Source organism: Natrix helvetica, assembly GCF_964273705.1.
Source record: "Natrix helvetica genome assembly, chromosome: 4".
Classification (NCBI taxonomy): domain Eukaryota; kingdom Metazoa; phylum Chordata; class Lepidosauria; order Squamata; family Natricidae; genus Natrix; species Natrix helvetica.
This window is the reverse complement of record NC_138550.1, coordinates 31,666,727-31,691,390: the sequence shown is the minus strand read 5'-3', so window position 1 is coordinate 31,691,390 and position 24,664 is coordinate 31,666,727. Positions and strand designations below refer to the sequence as shown.

Below are 24,664 nucleotides of genomic sequence, written 5' to 3'. Positions count from 1 at the left end.
AAGAATTGAGACTGTCATGTAACTTCAGTGCAAAACTAAGAGAATAGTGCTTTCTCGTTAATGAATGATTCATTTTCCCTGGGATATGGTTTTGTACAGTAAATTTAAGAAGGCTCACTAGAAACTAAACAGATCTACAGGAGGATGACAAAATAGCCAGGTGCAATGTGGCACCTTCACAATCTTTTTAACTACAGATCCCTAGCCAACCTAACCAAATGATCAGGAATGATAATTGTCACCAAAGTATCTGTCACAATGACAGACAGTTCAGCCCTTCAGTAGCTGACATCCAGCAATGTCCATATGATTGAGTGCATTAATAGATTTGGAAAAAAAAAACTCTTGTAAAGAGTACATTTTGTGTGTGTGTGTGTGTGTGTGTGTGTGTGTGTGTGTGTGTGTGTGTGGCTGCATTGGGCACTGAGACCATTGATGTTCTTAGAATCCTGTCATATCCGAAAATACCCATAATAGATTTACAGAGAAAAGTTTGGTGGGGTTAGTTGACCAACTTTTTTCTCTTTTGAATTTTTCCTTGGAATAGCAGCTGGCTGGACAACAGGCAGGGGAGGGGGAAGCTGGATTCTAAACCGCCAACTTCCAAGATACAGGCAGGAATCTAACCCCATGGAAATTCTAGTACCTAAATAGAATGACACTAGGATCCATTTTTATTTTCTATGTACTTAACTAAAATCTTTACTGTGAAATTAGGAAAAGTGAGAAGAGATATGCTCGCCACCTTCAGTTATTTATAAAAATAAGGCAAGATGTAAATAAGTACATAAATCTTTCCTTCGTGCATATTTGCTTTCTCACACTGGCTTTATCCAATTATAATTTATTACCACATGGCCTATTTCCTTTCTTTCAACCTAACACTGTGTCACTTTTTTTTTGCTATTTTATGCCCTTAATGAACTGTCATTACTATTTTAAACTGATGTTTTTGGCAGCATTTGCATGACCACATCATATATATCCCCATTTTAATGTCGATGTGGTTTCTATGGGTGCCATTGTTTGACTATCATGCCCAAGCCTCTTCCCCTTTATGCAGAAATGAAGTTGCTGTTGCTGATGATCATTGCAAACATTGTGGTTTCCTACAGGTTTGCTCCAATTTTTTTTTAGTTTACCTTGGTAAAATATCCTAGTCCTCAGCTATCAATATTGTGTTTCCCCAAAAATAAGGCAGGGTCTTATTTTCTCCCTCCCCCAAAATAAGCACTTGGCCTTATTTTTGGGGAGGTCTTATTATTTTTTAGGTTCAGGAGGCAGCGAGTGTGGTCACCTCACGACTGCTGCTGTATTGCAATATTTTTGGGGAGGGCTTATTTTAGCGCATGTGATCAAAAGCCTCATTGGGCTTATTATCCGGGGAGGTCTTATTTTGGGGAAAACAGGGTATATGACACAAAGTACGTATTGATATTTAGTTCCAATCTATCTGTTGCAAGTTTCTAACTGCATTCTTTAATTAGAAAACTATTTGCACATTTTACTCTTCAGAAAGTTTTATTCTCCTCTTCCCAATATTCACTCCATTTGCCCTATACAATGTGTAAATAGTAACCCGCATAGTACAGAATTGAACATCCATTCATAAAAAATGCCCCGATTGCTAGTGTAGTCAGAAATGCAATGGCAGAAGAGGATGCTCTGAAGAGAAGCAGTACGGGTGCAGTCCTTATTCCTTCCTCCTTCTTCTGTCCCTTTCCCCTCAAACCACTTTCTTGGTTTCCCAATCTCATTTACTCAAAGTCTGTAATAAAATCATTAACTTATATTGACTAGAAGGCCATTGTCCATACTGACAAGTAACTGACAAGTAAGCCATTGGTTAAAATTAATCTAAAATTGTAAACTTTTTTGATACACTCATTCTATCAATAAACTTTATATTTTTCTTAAAAGGCGTATGATCTAAAATGATGCTAAAACATTTTATTCTATTTTTAAAAATAAAATACATGAACAACAATAGTTTTGCTCCTATTGATTAACTATGCAATTCTTGTCATAGCTGATATTATTCTTTAGTCCATTGCTCCAAATTATGCTGAAGGGGAAAGAAAAAGAAGAAAGTAAATGAGCAGTAAAGTGAAAATAGTGACAAACAATATAAATCAATTGAAAATTCTTCCAGATGTAGGAATCAATGTCAGTCAAAAGACATTGGGCAGCAAGTTTGCCTTTCCTCTCTCTGTGGTTATTATAAGAGAAAAGATTAGAGAAGCAAGAAAGCCAGGTATGGTGTTAGTCAGAGACAAATTCAATTTCTACAAATAAAGCAAGTCAAAGCCTATCTAGAAATACCCAAAGCATTTACACATGAATTGTCAGTCATGTCTGTCTGTCTGTCTGTCTATTCCTTTATCCATTCATGTACCACTATGATCTAAGACTTGTGGTTAAGAATGTAATAGTTTTGATCAGGTCAGCATTTTGTTTCTTGCAGTGACCAACCAAAAGCATTTTAGCACCTAGAAGAACATGAAGATGGACCTCTCTCCAACTGTCCACTTGCACCTGATATACTAAAGTGTGTTGCCTTGGTTGTAGGGTAGTAGTGACTCTTCAAGAGTAATAGCTCTTAAGAGACTTGTTCTCCAATTTCCTTTTAAAGCCATCCAGGTTAGTGACCATCAGCATAGATTATGGTAATTTATTGAACAGATTAATCATGCACTAATTAAGTTAAAGTATAATGCCTACAGCCCACACTGATAATATGTATTGCAGTAACATATTTGAGTTGTGACATTAAAACACTAATCCTTGGTTATTCTCCAGCAATTATAAATGGAAATACGTCAAAATGCATGTTATTCATGAACTAAATCTATGTCAATCTGATTGCATTTTGTGTGTTTGTATTGGTCCTCTATTCCGCTTCAAAACTTTTGCTAATATTTTATTGGCACGTTTTAAAAAATGGAATGAAAACAGTTGCAATAACAAAAGAAACCATTCAAAATTATTTTTAATATGCAGCATATTTTTAGAGTTATTTTCTTTGGGAACTAAATACAGAATAACATGAAAAGATCTTGAATACAAATGCCTTCACAGCAGGCTTCAAACTCCCCTACAGAGCTCATCAGGATTTTGCAGAAGTGCAGCTCCTTTGACAAAAGAATGTTAACATGCCTGGATAAACTCCTAGCCAGAAGATGCTACCACGTTTCTATAAATCCAGTCATTGCTGATTTCTAAACTCCGCAATATGCTTTAATCGGCTGTCATTTAGTCAATAAACCACAGTTAAACAATGGGTAGTCCTGCTTAATGAACTCCGTTTGTTTTAGAGTCCGATCCTTTCCAGATATTTAAGATTATTTAAAATGCCGCTTTGAGCCTTTTTCCCACTAGTAATTTATTTTCTAGCTTCACCCAGCCATCACTGAAGACAAATAATACCTGTCTTCACTAGTGTTATTATAGTGACACTATTATGGTTGGCTGATTTTATAAGTGAATAGGAAAAAATGGTCCTGGCACAGGTGATTTTAGCATTTCATTCTTAAATACAAGTATTTTTTTTAATTTGTTGCTTGGGTGCTGTGCAAAATATTCAGGCTTTCTAATATTAAAGGTATTATATCAGAATGTTTTTCTTTTTAACTGCAGTATATTTTCTAAACAGTCAACAATTTTAAAATGCATGCAAACTAGTATGAAACATATCCCCCCCCCAAAAAAGCCATTTATATAAATGAGGTACAGATACATACAGAAACAATTGCAACTAACTTAAAATCAAACTTAGAACAGAATAAAATAAATATATTATAATCTACTCATATATAAATTAAGGATGTAGTCATCTTTGGAACGTCGAGAACTTTAAAATGTTGGGGTCTTCTGGAATGTTATGGATGCTCTCTTAAAATGGCGGCTATGGAGATTTTTTCATCATTAGAAGCGATCATATTGGGGTTCTCAGTTACAAAATACCCAAGTTGTTCTGTACCTCTCCATTTTATTCTTAGCTTTTAATTTTTTTTATTTCTTTGGCAGATGGGCACATTTCAAAAGAAAAGATTCTTTTTAAAAAATCTATGAACCTTCCAATTTATTGTATGTTATTTATTTGTTAGAGTTCTATTCAAATTTCATTTCAGGAATCTAAACTGCCATGCATCGCATTCCTTCCCCTTATTACTTTTTCTCAGAATAACAGCTGGGTGGAAAAGGTGGGGGTGGGGGGAAGAGAGAGGCCTAAGATAATCATCCTGAGAACTTTAATGGCAGAGAATCTGTTGGAATTTGGGTTTCCTGACTTCAATTCCCATATAAGTGTATATAGTTCAATTTAATTAAACTATGCCCCCTTCTAAAGCAAATTTTGATCAGGGTATTTTCCTATACATGTTTAAAATCACATTGTTTCAACTTGGGAATATCCAAATGCATGTAGAAGGAGGAGCAGATGGCAATCCAGGTTAGAGAAGATATGTTGGATTGGATTGCATTGGATTTATTAGATTTATATGCCGCCCTTCTGCCAAGGACTCAGGGTGGCGTACAGCATTAAAAAACACATAGTACAAAAGTTAAAAGGAAATTAGAAACAGTCCAAAAAACAAATCCAATTTATATAACACATTTTAAAAATTAAATAAAATTAACAGGCCAGGCCAGCTTGCTGTAAAAGCCAACTTTTTAGGGCGCGTCGGAAGGACCGGAGGTCAGGGATTATGCGAAGCTCCGGGGGCAGCTCATTCCAGTGGGAAGGCGCTCCCACAGAGAAGGCTCTCCCCCTGGGGGTCACCAGCTGACACTGTCTGGCCGACGGCACCCTGAGGAGGCCAACTCTGTGGGATCGTACTGGACAGTGGGAGGCTATTGGAGGCAGTAGGTGGTCTCGTAGGTACCCTGGGCCTAAGCCATGGAGCACTTTAAAGGTCATAATTAGTACCTTGAATCGCACCCAGAAGACAACCGGTAACCAGTGCAGGCCGCCTTGGATGTTGAGCCTTAAAGTAAACCCAGTCATATTTACTGCTAGATCCTGATTACTGGGTCTTTTCCTTTCTGGCTGATAATTGGAAAGGAGATAGCAACAAAGCCAGAGGAAGGAAACCAATCACCTTGGTTATAATTAGAATCACACTTACAAAACACGATAAACATTTCAGAATAGAGATGGTAAAGGGATTGGCAAGGAGGATGGAAATTGATATGCTGGCTTTGTTTATACAAACACATAGATGGGGAAAAAGGACATCAGCTCAGCAGAGAAGAAATTTCATAAATAATATTGGTTTGGATAAATAAATAGACTAGCCAAGTAAAGGCATGCTTCTATATTTTAGTATTCATTAACACTTCACGTGAAAGATATCATATAATGTTACACTTGGATTGTTATAACTGGGCAAAACATCTTTAGGAAACAACAAAAATATGTTTACACAACTTTTTAGGTGACAATTCTGAACAAGCCAAACAAAAAGAAAAAGGGTGCACTTGGACCACACAGATGCCCTGCATTTATTAGAATTGCACACACCATTTAATTTATTAAATGATCATGCATTTCATACTCTACCTTCATGGGCTGTTGTTTTGGCACACGGAAGACACTTTCGCAGTCGAGGAATTAAGACTACAATCAGAACTACCAGGCCTCCAATACCAGCAGCCACCACACCAATGATTGTTCCAATGGATTCTTCTATACCAAGCCAACCTAAGGGGAAATTCATGCCCTAGTCAGAAATGTACTGCATTCGACATAAAACACAAGGACGGCCACATGGTAAAATGTTGCTACTGTAAATGTTTCTGTGGGCTCATCTTACTTGAGCCTATCTCTAACGGAACGTGGTTAAAAATGGAAAGTATCATTCTGTTCGAGCTTTGATATTTGTTCATATATAAAAGAAGTTAATGCATCCTGTCAGGACTGACCTACAGTACCCAATTAGGACAGTCCAGAATGAACCCACGGTTAATGCTTTCATTAGTATTCCTTACCACCATTTTAACTCCCTGCCAACTAAAAAAAAAAAGAGCAATGCTAAAGGAAAGAAAAAGGCTGCCCCTCTTTGCTAATTGAGGCAAAAACAGGTCTTTCTCTTAGCTTCCTTACAAGGTTATTGTAGGGGAAAAATAGGAGGAGGTATGCTTCCTTGAAAAAGGGATGTGTTGGCTCAGGGGCTAAGACCCTGAGCTTGTCAATCAGAAGGGTCGGCAGTTCAGTGGTTCGAAACCCTAACGCTGCATAACAGAGTGAGCTCCTGTTACTTGTCCCAGCTTCTGCCAATCTAGCAGTTCGAAAGCATGTATAAATGCAAGTAGAAAAATAGGGACCACCTTTGGTAGGAAAGTAACAGCGTTCCGCGTGCCTTTGGCATTTAGTCATGCCGACCACATGACCACAGAGATTTCTTTGGACAGTGCTGACTCTTTGGCTTTGAAACGGAGATGAGCACCAGCCCCTTGAGTCAGGAATTACTAGCATATATGTGCAAGGGGAACCTTTACCTTTATGCTTCTTTAGCACATAAATGAAAAGCAGGGTATGTAGTTAATAAATAAATAAAATCATTTTTTATTAGACTGGTGGTCAAGGCCTAAGCCATCTGAGGCCTAGGGATATGAAGCATATCATTGTAACCCCCAAGACACAAACTGGCACCAAAGTGTCTTCTTAAAATAGTACTTAATTGTTTAATGGTTGATTAGGAAACACACAACAGCAAACAGAAATGTAGATGGGGATGACATTGAGAGAAAATAACTTGGCTTCCAATATCATATGAACACAAAAATAATGGCTGTTCATTCAAAATAATCTCAGTGAAAGGAGGTGCCAAAGGATATAGACAAACCCTAAGTACTTCAAGAATAAAATGACACACTCTTCAGTTGGCTACTCACTAAATCTGGGTAAATTTGGTTTTCCTTCCTAAATATAGATTCCTTCTTACAATCTTTTCTTCCAAGCATGCTGGAAGAAAAGATTCTAAGATGGAATCTTATTACAGATATATTTATAATACAGGTGTTATGTTAAAACATTTGAGTTGATGACAATTTTGTATTTGCTGTGTTGTTTTTTGTTTTCTGTTTTGCTGAAAGCTACTAAGAGTCAAAAGACTTGATATAGTATAAGACAGTATAGTATAAAAGTGAAGGAGAGAAGCTTGCTTGGCTAGTGGTTCTTGTAACATTTATTTATATTTGTGAGCACTTAAACATGTACCCAGTCCACACAATAAAGCGTCTGTATAGCTTTGACATGGAAAGAGCGTGAAAGGAAGGGCATTTGGGAGATAAAGCACTGGTGGGTCTTCGCCTCTTCCTTTTATGGTCCTTATTCTTACCATTTCTAAGGCAAATGGTATGATGATAATACTGCAGAAGGGAGATGAAAAAGGAGAAAAGAGGCAAGAAGACAGAAGAAGAAAGGAAATCAGAAACAGAATAAAATAGCCAGTCAGGCAGCAACTGAGTGACAGCAAACAAAAGCAGACAACTTTGACAGGGACAAAGCATCAGAAGAGGATATCAAATAAACTCTGTGACTAAGATAACCCAGCCACCAAAGATACAGGAACTGAAAGTTCATTAAGTGGTCCACAGCATAACCGGATCACCTAGGTGCCAGCATTTGCAGGGGAGCCCAGGTTGTGGTGAGAATTTCCCCGTAGTCCTGAGGGCTGATATATATCTGGCACTCCAGAAACAGGCAGTGAAGGAGCCAGACTACAGCAGCAGCCATTAACTGTCCCTTTGGCAGTCACAAATGAGCTACAGTCTTCCAGGAGCAACTAGGAATGATGTCAACTCCCTACCCAGCAGCCAACAGAGCAGAAGCCATGTAAATAACTATAAGGAGCTGTGGCATGCATAAATCTGAAGCTCTATTCGGCTCAAAGAAAAAGGGTCAAGCAAAGCAAAAGAGTGAAATAGAAGTAAATAAGAAAAACTTAGAGAAAAGCATAGACCAAAGGGAATACAGGTAGTCCTCGACTTACAACCGTTCATTTAGTGATTGTTTAAAGTTACAACGGCACTGAAAAGTGTGACTTATTATCATCTTTCACACTTATGACCTTTGCAGCATCCCATGGTCATGGGATTTACATTCGGATGTTTGACAACTGACTCACATTTTATGACGTTTGCAGTGTTCCGGGGTCATGTGATCTCCTTTTGCGACCTCCTGACAAGCAAAGTCAATGGGGAAACCAGACTCACTTAACAACAGTGTTACTAATTAAAGAATTGCAGTGATTCCCTTAACAAATATGGCAAGAAAAGTTGTAAAATGGAGCAAAACTCACTTAACTAATTTCTCACTTAGCAACATAAATTTTGGGCTCAATTGTGGTCCTAAGTTGAGGATTACTGTAATTAAAGATAAGACGGGTAACAATTAGTCAAGAAAATAAAAATATTGTTCATGTAATAAAAAGAAACAACATTCTTTTGGTTATAAATAAATCTTCATTATACAATACGAGTAAGAAAATCATATTTAGAATTGCATGTCTCCCTGCCTTTGATGGGTCCTATCTCACAAGCTGAACTTAAAACAGAGAGTTTTGCAATTTTAATGTATTTTCCTTTAGATATAATAGCAGACATTACAGTGTTACACATGCTTCTCCTAGCCATCTACTAACCTTGTCAGATCTTTTCAATAATGGCAAGCAATCTCACTAGCTTGATCAAAAGAACCAATCTTTTTGGAAAGTACCTACTGTCTCATAAACACCACAATCTTACACCACAAGATTTCTGCCAAGTTGTTACCACATCAGAAGCCCTTTTCTCATTGGTTGGGTACACAACTGGCAAACTAACCTTGGATTAGTCATTTAAATTTGTAGACATGTTCTACATGATCAACCTTTTGCTCCCAGATCAGCATTAAAATTGGGACACTTCTATTGATTTGTAATCCAGTGATCACTGTGGATTACAGCTATGGTAATCAAATCTGGTTGCCAAACTCCAGTTCCGAACATGGCAGCAAAGCAGTTAGTTTTTGCAATTCTTGGAGAGGTTTTAAAATATTGTATCTTTCTAAGTTTTCAGTTGTACCAATTGCCAAGCTGTTTCTGGTATGAATCCTTCTGTTCACTTAGAACTTTTAACTGACTCATGTAGTTGTGGTGAGGACTTTAAGTGTAAATATCTTCATCTACTTTGAAATGTGGTTTCAATTTCTTCCTGAAACTGAAGGCAGTTTGCAAACAACCAAAACACTATTTTATGAAACTAAGGGGGAAAAAATTAAATTAAGTAACCAGCGGCAATGTAGCTCATACCCCATTAGATCCAAACCCTCTGTGGAATAGTCACCTTAAGTGAGCCCAGGGGATTCCATACCTCAAAAAATGAGGTGTTGCAGAATTGGGGGGGGGAGGACTACCACCAAAAAGACCTAACATCCAAGCCCCCATCCCCTTATTTCATGTGATTTGAGGATTCTCACTGAACCTTTTTTTCAAGAACTCCAAATCTTTTTTGGTCCTACAAATACCTGGGAACCAAGTCATTTGGGGCATTACAGATAAAAACTGATACTCTTAATTTTACCTAGAGCAAACCAGTAGCCAGCACAATGACCATAGCATTAGTTATCTGATCAAATCTACTACCACCAGGCAGGATGCTGCACTTCGAATCAACTGAACCTTTGTTTACATCTTCAGAGGCAACACAAAGTAGAGCTTACATAGTTTTCAGTTTTGTGTTTGCATTGTTCTCTTGCTTATTGATTGTAAAGTCTTTAAAATGTTGTTACGGAAAAATAAATATTATCTAAATCAGGGGTATCCAAACTTGGGAACTTTAAGACTTGTGGACTTCAACTCCCAGAATTCCCCAGCCAGCATGGCTGGCTGGGGAATTCTGGGAGTTGAAGTCCACAAGTCTTAAAGTTCCCAAGTTTGGACATCCCTGATCTAAATATTCTGTTATTTTCTATTCTGATTATCTAGTAGTCTACCAGATCTTTGCAGCCCAGATCTATAATCCAAGTGTAATGGCTAGATCCAGGAGTCAGCAACATGCGGCTCTGTTCCTCTGCTGCGGCTCCCTGTCACCAGTTGGCTGCACAATTGATAGGGCTTTCAGTTAAGACAGGTAGAGGAAAAAGAATGCCACGTTAGGAGGAGACTCTATGGTGAGGGAACCGGACTTCTGGTCGGCTTCAGAATTGAAGAGGGGACTTCCGGTTAGGACTTTTGTGGCTCTTTGAGTGTTTAAGGTTGCTGACCCATTTACACATTGTGATTTATGGTTTAAGTTATGTGCATTTTCTCATTGTAATTTGTAAAGCATATTTACAATATTAAACCATATTTTATGGTTTAATGGGCTTTGTGAACCTAGCTTATTTTTTAAAAAAACATGATTAAACTTACTTTTTACAATGCCTCTCGGATGCATTCGGGAAAGGCTTTTGTTAGGCCATCATTGTGCCAGGAGGAGGAGGAGGAGATCACTATAATTTCTTTTAACAGATAGTCTACTTGCAAATATTCTAGAAAATCTCTGAAAACATTTTTTTAAAGCAGAACAAAATTTTACCTAGTGCTCTCTGGATTCTAAGTTTTGTGCCATCGCCGGTCACCAAATCACCATTGGAAAGAATGACTTGGCAGTAATAAGTGCCATGGTCACTGGCTGTCACTTTTAATATAGTCAGTGAAGCATCACCTTCTGATAAATTCCCAGCCATGAAAATTCTAGTGTTGTTTTCCAGGGCAGTGACATTATTTTCCATGACATCCTTCTGTCCTTTTCCATCCCGCTTATACCACTTCACTGTGAGGTTATTCAAAGATGATCCTTCAGGACTGTGATACTGGCATCCGAAGACCACTGTTTCACCCTCCTTGGCTTTCTCTTTCTCTGGCGTCTGAGACAGAAACGGTTGCCATGGTTCAGCAGTCATTGTCTTCATCAGAAACTTTGTAGGGTAGAGAGAGGAATTGCTTGAGGTGGCTGCGTTCTCCTGTGTGGCATTAGAAACACCAGCATAAAGCACTGCAAAGGTAGAAAGACAGATCAACATTTTGGACTCTTTCAGAATGTAACAATACTCTGGGATAGGTAAAGGTTCCCCTTGCACATATGTGTTAGTCATTCCCGACTCTAGGGGGCAATGCTCATCTCTGGTTCAAGGCCGAAGCGCCAGCGCTGTCCGAAGATGTCTCCATGGTCATGTGGCTGGCATGACTAAATGCTGAAGGCACACGGAACACTGTTACCTTCCCAACAAAGGTGGTTCCTATTTTTTCTACTTGCATTTTTACATGCCTTCGAACTGCTAGGTTGGCAGAAGCTGGGACAAGTAACGGGAGCTCACTCCGTTATGCAGCGCTACGGATTTGAACTGCCGACCTTTCTAATCGACAAGCTCAGCATCTTAGCCACCGAGCCACCGCGTCCCTACTCTGGGATAATCTTCCTCAAACTGGTACCCCCCTATCTAGAACTTCCCATAATTTCCAGTCAGTAAAGCATCGTGTTTCAGAGGGAAGTTTTTGTAAAAAAAGAAAGAAAGAAGAGGGGGCTTATTATATAGTTTAGGGGTTCAATGGAAGATCTCCTTCAAAATAGATTAGGAAAATCAAGAAATGAAGGGATGAGAAAGGGATGATTACACGATATGAGTTTGGGAAAGAAATATATTTGAAACAAATCTAACCTACATTTTCAGGATTTCACAGGAAAGGTCCTTAGAGCATTTGCAGACAACCAACTATATTATTATCCCATACTTTTAACTACACAATTTAAATGAAGCAAAATTTGAGGAAAGCAATTGAAGTAAAAGCACTTTTTCATGGGGCATTTGAAGTAGCATCCATCCACTCCTAACCAGCTGATAATTATCCTGAGATAACATTTGTTGTCCATTTGCTGATTCCTCTTCCTTCCTGGACATACTATTCTCAGATGATAGTCTTCTTAGTTACTGGGTTCTGGACATATTTCATCAATCACTATAGAAGCTGAAGGGTGTGATTAATTTCAATGTAGAGTTGCCACTGCTCCAGTGGTATTAAAGTAGGTTCTGACCAGTTCTGCAAAACCAGTAGAGGAAATTTTGAGTAGTTCGTAGAACCGGTAAATACCACCTCTGACTGGCCCTGCCCCCATCTATTCTCTGCCTACCAAGTCCCAACTAATTGGGACATAATGGAGATTTTACAGTAACCTTCCCCCAGAGTGGGGAGGGAATGGGGATTTTACAGCAACCTTCCCCTGGAGTGGGGAGGGAATGGAAATGTTACGGTATCCTTCCCCTGCCATGCCCACCAAGCCCACAGAACCGGTAGTAAAAAAAAATGCTCCCCATTTGGAAAGGCTACTATTTGCACCACAACAACTTTTTGAATTGGTCTTTTACAAAGAGGTCAATCATCATCTGTGCAACTATATGTAGCTCTGCTGGTAAGATTCGTTCTGAACTACCCATACACTTTTATTTTTGTCAGTCTCTTGCAAATTCAAAGTTTATATGTGGAGGTAGGTAGGAGTAATGTGCCAGGAAGGAGAAATTGCATGGTCTGAAAAAGAAAATACTTAAAACAGTTTTCCCCCCAAATGCCTCTTACGTACAATTTTAACAGGCTGAAATAAGAAATAACACATTTAGCTAATGAATCATATGACTTAAGCATTTTTAAATAGGATAATAAGACATTCAAGTTTAATCAAAGCAATAGCATTACCCTGAATAAGTGGTGTGGTGTGACTCAGCACACATGTACTTAAATTATGACAATTTTTCACATCAAATAATGTTTCTTTTCGCGTATACATGTGTTTGTGGTTGCACAAGTTTATATCCCATAGACAATCTGTGCCCTGCTAGGTCATCAGATATGCAGTATTTCCTTATTTAAACAGAGAAAGAGAATGGCCACGAACAGGCAAAAAAGCAGTAGGAAGCAGGAGTGGCTTCCAACTTTCTGCCAATTTCCTGACTGAGTTTGCTTAGGAGAAGCTGGGAGGGAGGGGGTGCATCAGAAATCTTCCTCCCTCCCTTATACATACTGGTTGTCTCTATAGATATAATATTTTTCAATATAGAAGAGATGTCAGCATTATTGTATATTGATTATGCCCTTCTAAAATTTAAATCAATGCCAGGTCTGATTAGGTTGCAATTTCAGAACTTGTTGGAAGAGTGTGAATTTATTTGTGTTTAGCGTTGGAGGAAGCTTGTGATTCACATCTGTGATATCGTATCCCAGCTCATTCCCTTGGGGCTTCATCATAAAGGTCACAATGCAGGGTTGGCTTTTAATATTGCAAAAGGTCAGTAGTCTAGCGGTATTTATTTCTATTGTCCATCTCCTATAAATATAAAACCAAGCTAGTGGATCCTATTTTCATCTGTGATGCATGCAATGATACACACACACACACACACACACACACACACACACACACAGTGGCCTACAGAAAAATCTTTCTTGCTACCATTGATCCTACTTCTGTGTTTTGGCACTCACTTAATAATACAATACAATACAATACAATACAATACAATACAATACAATACAATACAATACAATACAATACAATACAATACAAATACAAATACAAATACAAATAATACAAATACAAATACAAATACAAATACAATACAAATACAATACAATACAATACAATACAATACAATACAATACAATATAATACCAGAGTTGGAAGGGACCTTGGAGGTCTTCTAGTCCAACCCCCTGCCTAGCCAGGAAACCCTATACCGTTTCAGACAAATGGCTATCCAACTGTCAGGAAATTTCTCCTCAGTTCTAAGTTGCTTCTCTCCTTGACTAGTTTCCACCCATTGCTTCTTGTTCTACACTCAGGTGCCTTGGAAAATAGTTTGACTCCCTCTTTTTTGTGGCAACCCCTGAGATTCCTTACTTAAAATGTCTTAAAATTCCTTACTTAAAATGTCTCATCCAAACTTTGGTTATAAGTGACAGATTCCTCTTGTCAGATTTCAGAGGCAGTTACTTATTTGTAAGGTTTTTATCCCTTGTTTGTTATTTTTTGTCCTTAACACATAGCTCTTCCTTGCGTCTATAGTAGTGGTGGGTTCCGGATCCCGTTCCAACTGGTACGGTTGGAACGGGCCTGGTGGCGCCCACATGGATGCGCGCAGTACACATGCACACATGCATCTTAGCGCCTCTGCAAGCCTCCATGATGTTCCAGCTGCTCCGCGAAGCATCGCGCAGGTGCTGTACACGCCGTGCGCAGAAGCGCAGAAGCCTTAAAAGACCGGTAAGGAGCTCGGGCGGGCGGGCAGATGGGCCCTCTGGACTACCTTACCAGAATGGTATCCGGTGGTCCAGGCTGGCTCCAGTACGCCCATACCGGAGCGTACCGCCTGCAACCCACCACTGATCTATAAGAAGTTTTGCCCAGCTATACAACATTCTTGAAGTTAAGAAAAGCTGTACTAGATCAATCCAGAGGCCCATTTAGTCAAGAAACATTTGGTAATCCAGATGCATCCAGAAAATATATATGCAGGCCATGATAGTTGTTTCTCCATAGCATTTTTTAGCATGCTCCCTGTGATTCAGAAGATGCTATTCTGACCTCAAAGCTAATAGCAATGACAGACTCTTTCTATGTGAATTTGTCTAATCATCTTTTTAAAGCCATCTAAAGCTTCCACATGTACTTTCTCTTTTCAATCCAGAGTCTCCCTGCATTTAGCTTAAGTGAATTATTTCAGTTATTTCAGTTTTTAATATTGTGAATTCTACCCCCCTCAGGTTCTTGATTTCCAGACAGTGTTAGCTTTATACAATTTTGTTTAGTTGCCCTATTGATTAACCTCATGGCCTTTTCCATCTTGTCATCTCCTTCCCAGGATACAGCTTTTTTTTTTCATTAGGAGTTTCTTGCTTCTGTTTCCTATAGACAATATTTTCTAGTTGGTTCCTTTTCATTGATCCCTTTTGTAGGGATTATTATATCTTGATTTATTATTGAACTTTTTCATTCTTTGCTCCTTGAATTCCTAGTCTCCTGGACTCTCTTCCCAGTTCTTACCTACTTCCTTCTAAGATTTAATTCACCACAGAAGGATTCTTCATCGTGAGAAATCACACAGCCAGTCAAAAGCAAAAGCTTCTTCTTCTTTTTAACCAGCACTATGTGTGAAGGTGCTGATTGTTCATCTACTACAAGGTTAAGAGGGGGATGTAGCACCAGGTAATTCTTTCTGTGCGTTCATAATGCCAATGCTAAAAAGTCATTTTCTGTGCAGGTGATGGTCCCTGGACCACTTTGTCTGCATTCCGAAATTAAACATGCTCTGGTTTGGTACAGGTCGTTTGTTTAGTGACTGTTCGAAATTACAATGGCACTGAAAAAATGACTTATGACTGATTTTCACATTTATGACCATTGCAGCATCCTCATGATCACATGATCAAAATTCAGATGCTTGTCAACTGACTCATATTTATGACGGTTGCGGTGTCTCATGGTTATGTGATCAAATTTTGCGACGTTCTGACAAGCAAAATGATTGGGGAAGCCAGATCCACTTAACAGCCATGTTACTAACTTAACAATTGCAGTGATCCACTTGGCAAATGTGGCAAGAAAGGTCATAGAATCGGGCAAAATTTACTTCATAACTGTCTTGCTTAGCAACAAAAATTTTGGGCTCAGTTGTGGTTGTAAGTCGAGGACTACCTGTATTTGGATGGGAAGGCAACAATATCACAGAAAAAATGCATTGGCAAGCTACTTTTGTTCTATTCACAAGAACTTTGCATGGCTGTGTCCGCATAAGCACAAGTAATCAAGTTGACTTGAGTTTATTAAGAATACAAGTAACTAAAACTACATCATGCATCTCAATATAACAAATATTGCTGCTCTACTTACAAGTAGATTGTTATTAGCAATTAAAAACCTCTTGCATAGATAAAATAGTATAGACTTTTGATGTGTAAAATATTTAACATTACTTATTACGAACAATGAATGAAGCTTGGTAGGCATCATTTACAAAGTACTGCACTGTAAAAAAGGGGGCCTCTAGTTTTATATGTTAAGAACTTTTTTAATGGGCTTAATCTGAAGATAAAATGCCCACAGCCAATTCAAGGGGAGATATTTTATTTATTTATTTTGCTTGAAGTACAATGGAATATTCAATCAGCTCACCAGTGAAAGTGCATGCTTTTCAAGACTAGCCAAATTATTCTGGCAGCTAAAACAGAAAATCTCAGCTATAAAAGTTTGGGAGAAGAAATGGCAAATAGCTGATTTTTCATGACATCCAAAACCAACTTCCTGAGGTAGCCTGTCTTGTCTTATGACAGGGTGGCGGTTGTAAAATTCAAAGATAATAATGCTCCTATGTTTCATGGCTGTATAGAAGCTGCATATTTTCTTAATCTTAGATAGGCAGCTAAACCTTTCAGAATTCCCTTAATTCAAGGACAGAATGAGTCAACCTCTTGCTTCTTTTTTTCTCCTTTTGAAGTCCCCATATGCTGCTAGGTCTGTGAAAAAACTGCTATGCCACTAGATTTTATAGAGGTATCTCTTAGAAGAACAGGCATAAAGACAAATGGACAAGGGCAAAGGTAGAAATTTTACAATAAACAGGTGAAAAATACAAAGCTTTTCTAGCAAAACTTTTTCTACATTGTTCAAGAAATATTTTATACAATAATTTATGAGACAGTTGGGTAAAGGAACCGGATTCACATACATTTAACACCTGATCTTATTCAAAATTAATCTCCCTAAGATTAGTGGAGCTTACTCCCAAAAAAGTAAAAATGCCCACGTTTATCATAAGCAATAATTTGAGAAGAAAATGCCATTGTCATCTTTCTTAACGTGAAAGAAAAGAATTGCTAGAATAATTACTTACCTAATATGAGAGAAATCAGAAGAAAGGGCATTGCCCAGAGGTAACATTTGGGGATCTCCTGATGCATAGCTGAATATGCACCCATTCTTTTTTTGTCTTTTGTACCAAGCATATGGGCAAACGAAAAGAAGTTTGCCTGTTGGTATTGCAGAAGAATAGGAACTCACATTCTGCCCAGCAAATGTCACACTTACTAATGTTACCACAGCTTCTACTTCATAGCTCTCTGTCTGTTGCCTAAAGGAGTGTCACTTTTGGATTTGCTGAAGCTCCTTGTCTGAAAAAGTGCTAATCTCTATCAGCAAAGCTGCAGGGAGAGGTGGGGAATATGTTAAGAACAGTCTCTCAGCTAAATCTAGAATTTGCACTTGAAAAACAGTTTTTGAAGTAGTCTCTCCTCAAAACCCCTTGTCCCCTTAATTCTCGCAAAATACATGTGTCCCAGTTATTATTTATATCTGTTAATTATAACAGATTGGGTGCACCTAAAATGAAACATGTATAATTCATATTTCTTTATGTTATTGTAATTCTATAGGGCATGTAAGGTAAGCTACTTTTAAAGGAAAGATGAGATGTAACATTTCAACAAGTAGACCTGAATAACATTTTTTTAGCTTCCTAAAGTGAATTTACTTCAACCTTCCTGATTAATTTAATTTTGCCTTTGTTCAACTGAGGTTTTGAAAACAGCCCAAGTAAACTTGCATATTGTCATGGAGGACCAATATTAATTAACAAATCATTACCCAAAGGAACAGCTGGGGCTTAATTTCAGTTTATTTCCAATGTTAGGGCTTTAACAATACATTTTATTCACCATCAAATAATTGCAACTAGCCTTCATGTCTGGGCTCTTACTCTAGGTGGCATATAATTACACCTCCCAATACTTCATTTATAGCAAACGGTTGTTAATTGAAAGCCTATTTAGAGGTTGTATCATGTGACCTAGAAGACAAAGCTTCTAATTCTTGGCAGGTTTATATTTGTGCATCCGTACACTGTATTCCATGCATTTCATCCCTAACCTTAGCTATGTATCGTAAAGTTTAAATTGAAAAAGAAGCTGAGGTTGACTCATTCTGGATAGATCTCAAATTGTGTCATGGCTATTGCACAGCTATTACATTCTGTTTTTCAAATTGTATCCTAACATGTTAATACTATAATCTACAGATACTTACTTTCAAACATTATATACCACAGATTTTGTTTATTTCCAAAAATACATTGTGTTGCAGAATAGAATCTTTTGCCCAAAGAAGCTATCCTTTGCCAATCACATATTTGAAATCAGTAGCAACTCCTTAATTCGCTGGGGGAAAAAACCCTGTTTGTTACCAGGTAGCACTAAGCACTTACAACAACTACATGAGGCTACCTTGAAACAAACCTCACCTCCCACCACTGCCAGGCAAGGTGCTATTATATGCACACTGCTCTGGTTAGTAATTTAAAACTAGGCCAGTGGAAAGGATTTTCATAAATTTGTGTAAATCTGATCTGAAACTGTGAAATTGCAATTTGCTCCACTTTTTCTCCACTGCTAGAATATTGCCTGACTCCATACTGCACAGATAGCCCTCAGCTTACAATCACAATTGAGTGCAAAATTTTTGTTGCTAAGTAAAACAGTTATTAAGTGAATTGGCTTCCTCATTAGTTTGCTTGTCAGGTGGTCTCAAAAGGTGATCACATGACCCAGGATAAACATCCAAAATTTGATCATGTGACCATAGGGATGCTGCAATCATCATGAGAGTGAATATCCATCCTAAGTCACTTTTTTCAGTGCCTTTGAAGAGTCACTAAACAAATGGTTGTAAGCAAGGGTGGGATTCAAAATTTTTAGCAACTGATTCTCTGCCCGGTTGCTGGATGGGCATGGCCATGGTGGGTGTGGCCTACTTGGCCTCCTGCACCATGGAGGTGGGGGGGGGAGTTTCTGCCCTCTCCAGGCTCTGGAAGCTTTCCTTGAGCCTCTGGAAGGGTGAAAACAGCCTCCCCAGGCTCCAGAGGCACTCCGGAGACTGGAAACAGGCTCATTTCTGGACTTCTGGGAGGCCCATTTTTCACCCTCCCAGAGCCTCCACGCAGGCGCTGCATTTACCTGGCATCCAAAATGGACCGCATGGAGACTCCTGGGAAGGGTGGGGTGGGCGGGGCCAGCCAATCCTTGCAACTACCCATCCGGCGAACCAAATGTAAAATTAGCATCTAGTTCGAACCAGTTTGGGTGAATCCCACCCCTGGTTGTAAGCTGAGGATTTCCTGTATACCATTTCTTCCTTTTTCAGAAAAACAAGGTGCTCTATCCGCTCGTGATGCTTTCTTGCCACTGCCCTCTTACACTTGCTAAAGAACAGTCTTTCCCTTATAGAGCGTCTTACATAATAACTTCTGCCTGAGCTATGAAAGCCAGTCTCTTATTTTTATTTTCTAAAAGCTTCCTATTTGTACTGCTACTTTACAGGAACGATGGGTTTTGGGGGGAAGATAAAACTGCAGATATTGTAATATTTGAATTTAAGCCTCTGCAATAATTTCAGTTGTTTATTCTTCCTGGTATTGTAATGTAATACATTTAGCTACCAATTCCCCATATATTGGCTGATCAATACTAATAATTATTTCATATTTAATAAATTTCTCACATTAACAGCAGTGACTTTCTATTTCTGACCTGAGATTTGAATCATGCTTAAAACCAACCAAATTATTCTAATTTGCTCAGATATATTAGCTATGACATCACAACAAAACCAATTTAATTTAATATTTATATTAAATATATTATAGTCAGAAGGACTGACTATAATATATTTGGTGACAAAGTGTTGGCACATACCATATTTATCGGCGTATAACACACACTTTCCCCCCCGAAAAATAGGGGGCAAATGATGTATGCGTGTTATACGCCGATATAGATATCTATCTAAACGCCAGGCGCACAGAAAAGGATCGCGGAGCACTTCGCCCCAACAGCAGCTGCTTTTCTGTGCGCCTGGCGTTTAAAACATCCGGCTATCTATCTAAACGCCAGGCGCACAGAAAAGGATCGCGGAGCGCTTCGCCCCAACAGCAGCTGCTTTTCTGTGCACCTGGCGTTTAAAACATCCAGCTATCTATCTAAACGCCAGGCGCACAGAAAAGGATCGCGGAGCGCTTCGCCCCAACAGCAGCTGCTTTTCTGTGCGCCTGGCGTTTAAAACATCCAGCTATCTATCTAAACGCCAGATGCACAGAAAAGGATCACGGAGCGCTACTCAGCGGGGTGTGGGCGAGAGGAGGAGAGTCTGGCTGAATATTCTCTCCTCTCCCCGGACACCCGACTAAAACGCTTTCTTTCGCTCATGGAAGAGCTCATGCGGGCGAAAGGAAGCGCTTTACTCAGCGGGGTGTGTGTGAGAGGAGGAGAGAATGGATGAGCCGTCTCTCCTCTCCCCGACACCCGACTAAAATGCTTTCTTTCGCCCGCGGAAGAGCTCGGGTGGGCGAGAGGAAGCGCTTTAGACAGCGGGGTGTGAGTGAGAGGAGGAGAGAATGGATGAGCCGTCTCTCCTCCCACCGGACTCCCGACTAAAAGTTAATAAAAAAAAGTTCTGAGCTACCCTTATTTTGCTTCAAAGTTCTTTATTTGAAATTTAATTTTTTTTCCTGAAATTTCCCTCTTAAAATGAAGGTGCGTGTTATACGCCTGTGCGTGTTATACGCCGATAAATACGGTAACCATTTTGGTAAGGTTGTGAGTTACACAGTATAAACAAAAAAACATCTACAAGGTACATATAGTCTTCATGCAGTAACCACAAATGGGATCAGCAATGCAATCATTAAGCAAAATAGTCACTAAGTGAAAAATCAGGTGACTACAACTGTACTTACAGTTTTACTTCAATTTCCTTTTGGTTTACTATGTCAAAAGCGAAACAGCCAGGTTAACCCAAATAGTTGGGACATTTGACTCACAAGTCAGGTAAAAGGACAAATTTATAGCCTTTCCCTCCACTCCCCTGCCCTTTAAAGTGCTCACTGAGATAATTAGCAAGAAGAAAACTAATCTTTGTATTTACATTTAAAAAAAGAAAGAGGTTACAAGAAAGCAAACACACAATGGGGAACACACATGAAATGATTGTGATAGCACTGGATAGTTGATAGGAGGTTTAGTGTGAAAGACTCTTTAGTGTGAAACTACGTTGGGTCTTGCAACAGCATGAGGTTCTAGTTAAGGTCATAGAGTTGGTTAGCACTTTTTAGGGGATGTGCTGCCCTGCAGAAAAAAGCAGCTCAAGAAGCCTGCTTATACAATCTTTCCACTCTGTGAAGGAAACTACATACCATAGGAGTACAAGTGCTAACTGATGTAATGGCGAATACATGACTTAAAAGAAACTGCCAAATATATAAATGAAGCTTTGGTTGCAAAATTACTTTTGCATCTCCATTGTAACTCTGAATGGTTGCTGTCTGAGGCGGTTGCTAAATGAGGACTGTACCTGCTGTGCCTACAGCTATTCAAACTCGATTTCATTGAGGGCCACATCAGGGTTGTGCTTGACTTCAGGGGGACTGGGCGTGGCAAAGCCAGGGTGGGCATGGCCAGCTCGATATCACTTGTGTTGAGGATGCCTGTGGAGGACCGAACACTCTGCCAATCAAAACAGCCTTCCGAGCTTCGTTTTCAGCTGCGATTGCCTCCTGCAACCCTCTATCAGCGAAAACAGAGCTTGGGAGGGCTGCGTGCTGCCCTCTCAAGCTGCGTTTTCGCTGGCAGAGGCACCATGGGCCAGTCCTTCGCTGTTTCCAGGGCAGCCCCGTGGGCCACATCTAAGCACCGTGTGGGCTGGATTGGGCCCCTGGGCCTTGAGTTTGACATCCCTTTGAATATGGCATTTTTAAGGTGGCGTTTATCATGAACTAGTTAGCTACGTTATGAACCTGGCTCATGATTGAATCATGAGCTATTGAATTAATCTAATTGAGTTGGCATCACACTGAACCACAAACCAACCACAGTAGTTGAGCTTTCACAATATAGTAGGCTACTAACTTGCCACCCATAATTTGGCTACAGATGTTTGGGGTGAACTCAGTTACAGTTGTTGATAGTAGCCATCAGGATTAAAATCCATTAAGGAAAGAATCACTAATCACTGCCTTGCATATACCAGGGAGCAGCAGATGACAAGGACTGCAGCCAAACAACTTTATGAGCATTCAGGGCCTTTCCAAGAGACCATAAATTGATGTAGTTTATCATAACATTTTTTTAAAAAATTGCAGTGACAGGTTCTTATTTTGCAATTCTTAGTAAAGCCTCTCCAGAGTCAGACATGATTGCTAGTGACTTCACTGACCTACCCATAGTGTTTTTTGGGCACCTTTACAAAAAAGGCCTGCCTCTTGCCTTTTTAGGCATATTACTTAGGAATAAACACTGCTTTGTAGTGGAAATATTTAATATATTTCAAAAAACAGGAAAACATTGTGTCGCTATGTTCATGTCCAGGGATACACAACTCAACTACAAAATATTAACAATGAAAAAGTGCTGTCTGAGAGGTGTAAGACACTATTGTGTCTAAGTTATCATTTCCTCTTCCAACACTTTAGACAAGGATCAACCTTAACCCTTGGCCCGTTTTACGGTGTATCAGTGGCGTAGCGTGGGTTGTCAGCACCCGGGGCAAGGCAAGTAATTTGCGCCCCCTAACCCGTGGATTTTAGCACTCGAGTCTCTTCCACTAGATTAGTTAAAGAAACCCTTCCCCCCTAAGCACATGTATTGTTTGTTATGAAAATACTGATGTAATTAAAGTAAAATGCATCTAAATACAAGTTTATTTTCAAACACTTTATTGAGTGCGAACATGCATTACACATTCTCCACATTTTCAGCAGGTCTATGAATACAAATCTACAAATGTAGTAACCTAGCATGGGCCATGCTATTATATGTCGTCTCACAACCATCGTAAACGACAAAAAATATCAAGAACAAAAACTAAACATCAAAATGGAACCATACCCTGGAGATGATCCAAGACTGGGCTAGATGGAGCCAACTTCCTCAATCCTGTACTTCTAATTGTAATTCTTTAATAGAAGTGCAAGATATCAATCTGTATATACAGATTAATTTAAATTCGCCTGCTTTTAATTAGTGCAAATTTTTCAACAACGGAATTGAAATCTACATTAAAGTCTCTCTCAATGGACAGTATTGCTAGATTACTCAGTCTTTCTTGGCTCATTATAGATCTCTGATATGTTTTAATTAGTTTAAGTTTTGAGAAACTTCTTTCACAACTCGCTGTAGAAACAGTGATAGTAAGAAAGATTCTTAATGTGACAACAAAGTTAGTTAAACTTTCTTGCAGCTTCCACTTATACACCCAGCGAAGCAAATCTAAAGCTGACCGCTGCTAGAAGGATAACTGGCTTCTAAAAGCCAACATTGTGGAATGAACTAACATGTCTCTGTCCATATCTAAATTGTGGCATATTTAAATATAATCCTATATTTTAAATATAGTTATGAGTGAACAGGATTTTTAAGTGTTTAATTGGTAGCCAATATGTAAATTAGAATTTACTTTCAAATAATAACCAAAGAATATATAATACTGAGAAGGTGACATAGACAAAGAAAATTGCATGACCGTAACAGGATGAAAAAAAAGGAATAGCATGGCCATCTTTGCATATTGAGACTAATCTTGGGGCCCAACGTAACTTTTTATCAAGCAGACATCTTTCTTAAATTGGTTTTTAATGCCTTGGGACCTATAGATGGATATAGGTTATGCACATCTGACAAATTATGCTTTATTTATTTTTATGTATCATTGTGGGATTCACTTTTTCAAGCATGGGTAATAAAATGCTTCAAATAAGTACATAACCTGATATATTTATTACCATTGTATGTAGTTAATATTTTTCAGTGTCACTGCTGGAAAATACAGATTAATGTTTCTAGCCACTTTTCCCTTTTAAGTTACTTCTTTTTTTTTTTTTCAAAAAATTTTATTGGTTTTTTTAAAACATTTACTAGGAAAAGGGTATGTGGAATAATATACAAATTTTGGCAGTTGCAAGTATGGCAGACGCCCCCTCCCTCCAAACTCATAATATACATCTAGATATAAAACATTAATACATAATCATGTAAAATCAGCATATAGAAATAAAAGTTTTCAATCAACTTATATATTATAACATATTTTCTAAATATAATTTCACTATTACTTTCGGTATGTTTATAGCAATGTGGTTTTCTTATTCATTTTTGTGATCTGAGCTTTCTTGGTATTGCCCCTTCCCCCCCCCCCCGCTGGCAGAGCTCCGGCCCCTCCCATGTCCTGTATAACCGTTGTAGAATCTTCTGTTTTTTCTAGGTTTGCTTTATTTTTTTCCATAAAGGCCTGAGCCTCTATGGGTGTATTAATTCTAATTCTTGTCTCCTCCCAGAATATTAACATCCCTTCAGGCATCAACCATCTAAACCACACCCCTTTCTGGTATAATTTATTCACCAATTGCGAATAGCTTTTCCTTTTCTCCCTAATTTTTTTTGGGATCTGCTTCAAGATGGTTATCTCCATATCGTGGTATGTCAATGTTTGCCCCCTTTGTACACCCAGAATTGCGTCTCTTGTGCTTTTCCTAAGGAATTTAATATGAACCTCCCTGGGTACATTGTGTGTCCTAGCGTATGCTGAATTCACTCTATAGGCCAAGTCTATCTCC

At 38.8% G+C, this 24,664-nt stretch overlaps 1 gene segment (V, D, J or C); it reads right to left on the bottom strand.

Moving 5' to 3' along the window:
• Positions 1–1,520: 1,520 nt before the first annotated feature.
• The window catches only part of LOC309390886 (Ig kappa chain V-III region PC 3741/TEPC 111-like), a 380,622-nt gene continuing 357,478 nt past the window's right edge, over positions 1,521–24,664 (bottom strand). Inside the window, exons 2-4 of the V gene segment in view lie at positions 10,561–11,019; positions 5,561–5,701; positions 1,521–1,768 (exon numbers count right to left, since the gene is read on the bottom strand).